This window comes from Podarcis melisellensis, assembly GCF_964234715.1.
Source record: "Podarcis melisellensis genome assembly, chromosome: 5".
Lineage (NCBI taxonomy): Eukaryota > Metazoa > Chordata > Lepidosauria > Squamata > Lacertidae > Podarcis > Podarcis melisellensis.
This window is the reverse complement of record NC_138537.1, coordinates 64149488-64157701: the sequence shown is the minus strand read 5'-3', so window position 1 is coordinate 64157701 and position 8214 is coordinate 64149488. Positions and strand designations below refer to the sequence as shown.

The 8214-nt window shown below is 42.4% G+C and overlaps 1 long non-coding RNA gene across 1 annotated transcript in view; it reads left to right on the top strand.

Moving 5' to 3' along the window:
• Positions 1-8214, top strand: part of LOC309370888 — a 238162-nt gene that overhangs the window by 135742 nt on the left and 94206 nt on the right. The gene's annotated exons all lie outside the window — the stretch shown is intronic.

Below are 8214 nucleotides of genomic sequence, written 5' to 3'. Positions count from 1 at the left end.
GGATCAATGATTGTATTTTAACTGTACCAATTTAAGTGCATTGACTTTGCTTCAAACAGATTTGCATAGTAGTAATAATAATAATAATAATAATAATAATAATAATAATAATAATAATAATAATAAATTTTATTTATATCCCGCCCTCCCCAGCCAAAGCCGGGCTCAGGGCGGCTAACAAAAATAAAACAGTACAAAAGTACAGTACAAACAACACTCTAAAATCATTCATTGTAAAATTGATTCAAATCAAGCCACTGGCAACCATTGTGCCAGAGCTCCATGAAGATTGCCGAGGGAGGGAGTCAGGCTGTGCCCTGGCCAAAGGCCTGGTGGAACAGCTCTGTCTTGCAGGCCCTGCGGAAAGATGTCAAGTCCTGCAGGGCCCTAGTCTCTAGTGACAGAGCGTTCCACCAGATCGGAGCCACAGCCGAAAAAGCCCTGGCTCTAGTTGAGGCCAGCCTAACTTCTCTGTGGCCTGGGACCTTCAAGATGTTTTTATTTGAAGACCGTAAGTTTCTCTGTGGGGCATACCAGGAGAGGCGGTCCCGTAGGTACGAGGGTCCTAGGCCGTATAGGGCTTTAAAGGTTAAAACCAGCACCTTAAACCTGATCCTGTACTCCACCGGGAGCCAGTGCAGCTGGTATAGCACCGGGTGAATGTGGTCTCGCTGCAGCATTCTGCACCCGCTGGAGTTTCTCAAATTAATTCAAAGAAAGTGACCGGATTATATTTGGCAGCAGCATGCAATAATAACCATTTGTCATTCTAATCTGTGGATCTTAGAATCATATAATTCTAGAGTTGGAATGGACTCCAAGGGACATCTAGTCCAACCCCCTGCGATGCAGGAATGTCAATTAAAGCATCCATGGCAGATGGCCATCCAGCCTCTGCACAAAAACCTCAAATGAAGGAGAGTCCACTCATTTTTAAATAAGTGCTTAATTATCAGGAAATCAGTGTTGCTTATATTTAATTTCATATTTGAATTGCTGTTGTGAACTGCAACAATTAAAGGTATTAAACTAGTCACTGTCTGAGAAATCTTTATGCAGGTAAATTCAGACCTATACAGCTAATATAAATGTGGTGTTTGTAACTATGTAGAGGTCCTTTTTTCAAATGGTTCACTTCTCAAGATTTCCTATCAACAAAATGTGCTTGATCTTCTCGTGATGCTGCCATAAGGTTTTTAAAGAAACATCGGGTTTACCAAAAGTCTGCCAATACCTTCCTGGTATGTGTGGATAGTGCTGTTTTGGCATATAAGCCAAGCATTCCACATGAGAAATAGTAAGATTCCCAGCTCTGTTTCCACAGCTAGCCTGCCCAGGAAAATCAAGATGGGGAAGAGCCAGTGCTATTTCAAGCCCTATAAGAAACCCACAGATCGGTATACTCTGCTTCATTTCTCTTCCAGTCATCCACTGCGTTTAAGAAAAAATCTACCTCATGGGCAGCTGGTAAGGTTAAAAAAGAATGCTACTGAAGAAAATGATTATAGAAGAGCAGCAGGGCAACTAAGCAGAGCCCTAACCAATAGTTAGTAACACTGTGCAGGAAACGCTTAGACGCGCAAAACGGTTTAGACCGGAATGATCTGCTTAAACCACGACTTAACTGTAGCAACACATCTCAAACACACCTTACCACGGCATTGGACTATACACCCCTTGCCAGCTACATAAGAATAAATAAACACTGGCATATAATCGAGGATATCCCCGGCTGCAAAGATCCTCCCCTTTTGGGTTTAAGGAAGAAAGGATCCCTACACAATCAATTAGTCAGAGCTGACTGCCTCAAATTACCAACCACCACCACTAGGGGTTACTATAATTGTGGGCATTGTAACATGTGCCCGTACAGCCCGCAAGTGAAAGAAATTAAGAGCGCACACATGCACTTTGCATTTACAATTAATTCAACAATCACTTGTACAGTGGTACCTCTGGTTGCAAACGGGATCCATTCCGGAGGCCTGTTCGCAACATGAAAAGAGCGCAACCCGCAGTGGCATGTCTGTGCATGCACAGGTTGCGATTGGCAACTTCTGCGCATGCGCATGATGTCATTTTGTGCTTCTGTGCATGCGCGAGCAGCAAAACCCAGAAGTAACCCTTTCCGGTACTTCCGGGTCACTGGGATGTAACCTGAAAGAACGTAACATGAAGTGGGCGTAACATGAGGTATGACTGTAACTCCAAAAATGTCCTCTATTGTATTTGTTGCCCATGTGACAAATTATACATAGGAAATACGACACGTTCCCCTTAAATTACGCATAGGTGAGCATAGATCAAGAATCCGTAACAAGGTAGTCAAGGCTCCTTTAACGCAGCACTATCTCGAAATGAAACATAGTGATATGGACTTACTGTTCTTTGGCATCTGGCAATTCGTTCCTGGGAAATATAGTAAACGGGACATTAAAAAAACACTAAAACAACAAGAAGCACGTTTAATATTTTTATTTAAAACATTACAGCTGGTAGGATTAAATTCCAAATTTGATCTTTCAGTTTTTATTTAATTACAGCAATGGGCACTGAGATGTTTATCTGTATGGGATGTAAGTATTGATACTATCATTTCCATCCTCTCCTCCATTTCTTCTCCTCCTTGTAAATGTAAAATACCTGCTAAAAAGCCCACAATGAGAGTATAAACACACACACACACATCAATAAGGTTAATTAAATATGAGAAACCACACTTTGCAATGTGGACACAGTGTGAGTACCGTAGTTTCGGTTTAGGTAGGGATATAGCCTCCTTGGTTATATATATGTATATATATATGCAGGTTTTGGTGTCCTCGGGTGTCTTCCCGTGTAAAAGTTGGGGTGTCTAGGCGACGTTTCGACGAGGTCTCACTCGTCATCTTCAGGCTGGTGCTGACGAGTGAGACCTCGTCGAAACGTCGCCTAGACACCCCAACTTTTACACGGGAAGACACCCGAGGACACCAAAACCTGCATTCCTGTACCCGTGAAAATCTACGAAAGCAAGTATATATATATATATATATATACACCCACACACCCACATTCAACTGGGCTAGGGTTGCTTCAAGCAGTCATTCCAGAAGGCTGTGTCCCGTATCTTCTGGTGTGGAGAATTCACACTTTGTGGGCTGGGGTGAGCAGTTGCTTTCCTGTCTAGATACTTCCAAAAACTTACCTGCATCATGTGTAACTCCTTTGAAAAGTAGACTGCTCCTCCAGATTCACCAGCACAGGACTCACACACCTGTTGTTTTGAAAACCTATTCTAGGGGTAATAACATACAGGCATCTCACACTTGGGCATGATTGACTCACACGTGACCATGTAGACATGCAACGCCGGGAAATAATTAAATCATTTAATTCATACTTGGAAATGGAGAGTCCTTGTGGCTTGTGATGGCACCCTTCCCTGGAACCCAAAGAGGATTTCTGCGAGGGCAAAGAAGAGACTGGAGACACAGCGGGACTTTGTTAGGCTGCTCAGCCTCCCAGCCTAACAGCTGGTGTGCACAGTAGCTGCCACCACCACTACTTTTCCAGCCTCCTGCCAATCCCAGAGCTTCAATTCCAGTCGTTGCATTTTTAGTACAATATTTTTGATCTGGATTGGAGAGAGAGTGGCAGAGAGGGCATTTAAAGGGTGTTTAGAGGGTGCGCCCAATTTACGTGACTGTCACATGTGTGCACGGGGCACCAGAACATTGCCCCCACGTAAGCAGAGAGTGGCCAGCATTGCTTCTCTGAATGTCAACTCTAGTAAGCCTCCTTTCCATTTGGTGTAGAAGCTTCTCAGTTTCAGCCCTTAAAGAGCAGCTTTCTGCTCGATTGAAGAGCCGCTGAACATGGTATTCCTTGAACGGTTCCTTTTATATTCCTGGTCATGCCACTGAGGGAGCGCCTTTGGGTCAACTGATCCATTTCGCAGAAGGCCGCCTTTCTGCTTCCAGTTTGGCCCAGGAAAAGTGAATTGGCACATGCAATGTTTTTAGTGTTAGCTCATTGTCTGGGGCCCCTTCATGGATCACTGCCTTGTCACGGCGAATAATAATAATAATATAATAATATAATAATTTTTTTATTTATACCCCGCCCTCCCCGACCAGAACCAGGCTCAGGGTAGCTAACACCAATAAAATCACAACAAAACATAAAAGAAAAAGAAAAACCAGTTAATTAAAATACGGGTTAAAATACAATTTAAAATGCAGCCTCATTTTAGTAGTAGCCCATAAATCAAAACCATATGGGGAGGGAAACATATGGGTCAGACTGGGTCCAAACCAAAGGCCAGGCAGAACAGCTCCGTCTTGCAGGCCCTGCAGAAAGATGTCAAATCCCACAGGGCCCTGGTCTCTTGTGACAGAGTGTTCCACCAAGTTGGGGCCAGTACTGAAAAGGCCCTGGCCCTAGTTGAGCCCAATCTAACCACCTTGCTGCTCAGGACCTCCAAAGTGTTGTTATCTGTGGACCTTAAGGTCCTCCATGGGGCATACCAGGAGAGGCGGTCCTGTAGCTACGAGGGTCCTAGGGGCTTGAAGAACTGCAAAAAGCTATGAGCTATGCCATGCAGGACCACCAAAGACGGAAAGGTCATAGCCGAGAGTTTAGACCAGGCTTCCTCAACCTCGGCCCTCCAGATGTTTTTGGCCTACAACTCCCATGATCCCTAGCTAGCAGGACCAGTGGTCAGGGATGATGGGAATTGTAGTCTCAAAACATCTGGAGGGCTGAGGTTGAGGAAGCCTGGTTTAGACTAAATGTGATCCACTTGGAGTAGGAACTGGCAAACCACTCCAGTATTTTGCCAAGAAAACTCCATAGACAAAAAGGAGAAGCTTTGAGAAGAAAGTGAGAGTTTCCAAGGCATGCTCTGGTTCATAGGGTCACGGAGAGTCAAACACAACTAAGACGACTAAACAACAACAAAACTGCCTGGCGAGCTGTTTAGATTTCACAGAATTGTAGACCAAGATGTCATTTACTCAACAAGATCTAAGCCTGGTCTGAAACCATAACAAATTTCTATGGTTTAGGTCTCATTAGTCTCAATGTTTCCCTTGTAGAATTCGGCAGGAAGAGGAGGACAAAACAACCACTAGTTTGCTCCTCCTGACATTGGCTCTGGCCCCTATTGATGTTGGTTCTCCCTATCTTCTGCCCTATGAACCCTAATAAGCACCAGCTGCCCCTGTATACAAACACAATTATTATTACTGTACCTGATTTTCTATATCATGGAAAGAAATACCTTGGCAATTTGCTAGGATATTTTAAGCACATCAGTTTTTTGATTTTATACCAATGTTATATATCTGATGTTAGCTGCCCTGAGCCCAGTTTCAGCCAGGGAGGGTGAGATACAAATAAATGATGATGATGCTGATTAAGTGATATGATAGAGAACCAAAACATTCACCTATTCTCATGCAAGAGGACATGCTGAGCTTGTTTGTGATACTCGAAGTGTTACCATATCTACAACATCAGAAGGATCCTCCCTACCACATTAAAATGTGACATAAGATATGTTCTCCAAATTGTCACATAGTAATGTTATTGTTGTAAAACTACAGAGCAATATATATATATAGAACGAGGAAGCTTTAAATACTTGCTGATCCAATAACCTAATACCATGTGAAAAGAATGTCATCTTCCAAGAAAGCAAACAGAAATTGAAACCCCGGCCAGCTCCCTCCCTATCTTCTTCTTCTTTGATATGTTTAAGGATAATGCTGCATGTCTTCTTTCTCAACAGGGTGGTGCAAAAACATGTATTCATTCTGGGGTGTTCCAAGGCAGTGCAAGCATGCATAGGCCTAAGAAGAGGTTTCGGGGTTTTTGCCACCACTATGTTTACATTTTAAAAGGCATGGGTATTAGTAGAAAGTACCTGGTGTCACGTGGGAATTATAAGAAGCCAAAACAAAACAAAAAATACTGAGATTTGTAAATGCATAATGCAATCTGCTAGTCTCTGCTGGCAAAATAAGGCATGGCAGGCAGAGATCTATTTCTGAAGTTTGCCCGGACTGGACTGTTTGCAAAGTGTTATATGCAATGCCTATTCCTTTAGTTATGGAATATGACAGTGTCATGCAGTGGTTAGGTGTGAAGTGGATCACACCTGGCAATAACACATGCACCTCCTACTGCAACATCCTGCCCCACTCACACCCAGAATCACCCATGCCCACACCATCCCACACTGAGCTCCTCTACTAACGCAATATGGCCCAGACTGAAATCTCCCCACATCCCAGTTTAAGCAGCCAAGGTCTCACAGGGTAGAACAATAAGTATCCCGAAATGGTAGGTATTCCTAAATGAATGGATATGGGAAAATAAAGAGTATGTAATAATTCAACTGAATGCAGTTAGAGATGCAATAAGCAGGGCTTTGTTTCAGCCAGAACTCACTGGGACTCAGTTCCAGCACCTCTCAGGTGGGTACCATTGCCATTCTAAGATAACAAGGGAGGCATTCATGGTGAGCTCCGGCACCACGTTTTGTAGAAAAATACAACTGGCAATAAGAGAAATACAGAAAAAACTTTACCTGGTGTAAGATCAACGCTGGTGCCTTTTTTCTTTGTTTTGGAAGGAAGTATTTCAGTCAAGGTGCACGGATGCAAAAAGTATTAATAAAGAACTGTGATCTTTTTACAATAAATGAGCATGAAGGTTTAATCCAGTTAGGAACACATCTTTTGTAATTTGATTTCTTACCTATTAAAAGTTGCCCAACAAAAATTCAAAAATGCAGTGATAAATTCAGGGCACTTCCAAAATTCCAAAATGAATTAATTAACCAATCAAAACTCCCCAAAGGGTTTGTTGAAAAGACAAAAAAATGACGCCGGCAAAAGAATATAAACAGGTGAACTGGCACAGAGCACTGCTGCATGGTTATGGCATGGGCAGAACTACAATTATGGGGGCAGGGAGACTCACTGAAATGTTGGCATATATTTTACAGTATGTCCCATCCTAGTTGCAAAATTCAGTACAGTGGTACCTCGGGTTAAGAACTTAATTCGTTCTGGAGGTCCGTTCTTAACCTGAAACTGTTTTTAACCTGAAGTACCACTTTAGCTAATGGGGCCTCCCGCTGCCGCTGTGCCGCCACCGCATGGTTTTTGTTCTCATCCTGAAGCAAAGTTATTAATCTGAGGTACTATTTCTGGGTTAGCAGAGTCTGTAACCAGAAGCGTATGTAACCTGATGCATCTGTAACCCGAGGTACCATTGTATATCAATGCTGGGAACGCAATACTGGAAGTAATATAGGAGCCAATAGTTAGTTAGTTAGTTAGTTAGTTAGTTAGTTAGTTAGTTTAGTTAATAAAGGGCAGCAATAATAGTAATCAAGGGCAAAGCAATTTGTCTCTTTACTGTATATATAGGAGTTAGAATTCAGCAATTCTATTTGAGTTCATAAACCCAAGATGATTCCACACAGTTTGAATTAAACCTTTAAAGTGGTTTAGATGCTGGTCCTCAACACAGGCTCAAGGGAATATCTTGACGTTAGTGTAGCTGAAAATAAGCAAACAAGAGAACAGATGAAAGTTAGGAAATTCACTTGGTTAAGATGGTGTGCCTAGACTGGTAGAGTCCGATTAAACACTACCAGCCTCTACCACTTGGTGGCTCCTGTTTTTCTTTAAAGCTTTATATTAGTAAATGCATTACTTTTCATTACCACAATTTAGCCACTCCTAAATTAATATAATTTTCTAATTACAATTATTTCAAAAACACTTTCCTGCATAGGGCTGCACTCATAACAGCTCACAATAAGGCAGCAACCACAAACCATAGCAGCAAAACAATATAACACAAACCAGCAATAAAATCGTCGTTACAAAAGCATCTCCCTTTCTCTGCCGAGTGATAGCAAGATTCCAGGGGCATTCCAGGCACTCACCCAGGGTTTGTGTCCCTTTGAAGAATTAAGACACAGCGAGACTGTCAAAGCCAGGACTGTTGGGAGTCATTCTGCAAAGAAACAGTAAAGATGTTTGTACCTTTAAGAACAGCTTTGAGCAGATTGGGTACAGCTGGTCATGACCACAAAAGGAGGAAAAGCTGCAGCTTGAATTTGCCTGAAGGAAAAACACCCACAAACTTTGCTGTTTGTTGTTTTGTAATAAAACCTTTATTTGATTTGGTTTTACACTGGTCTCGTGGTGTCAT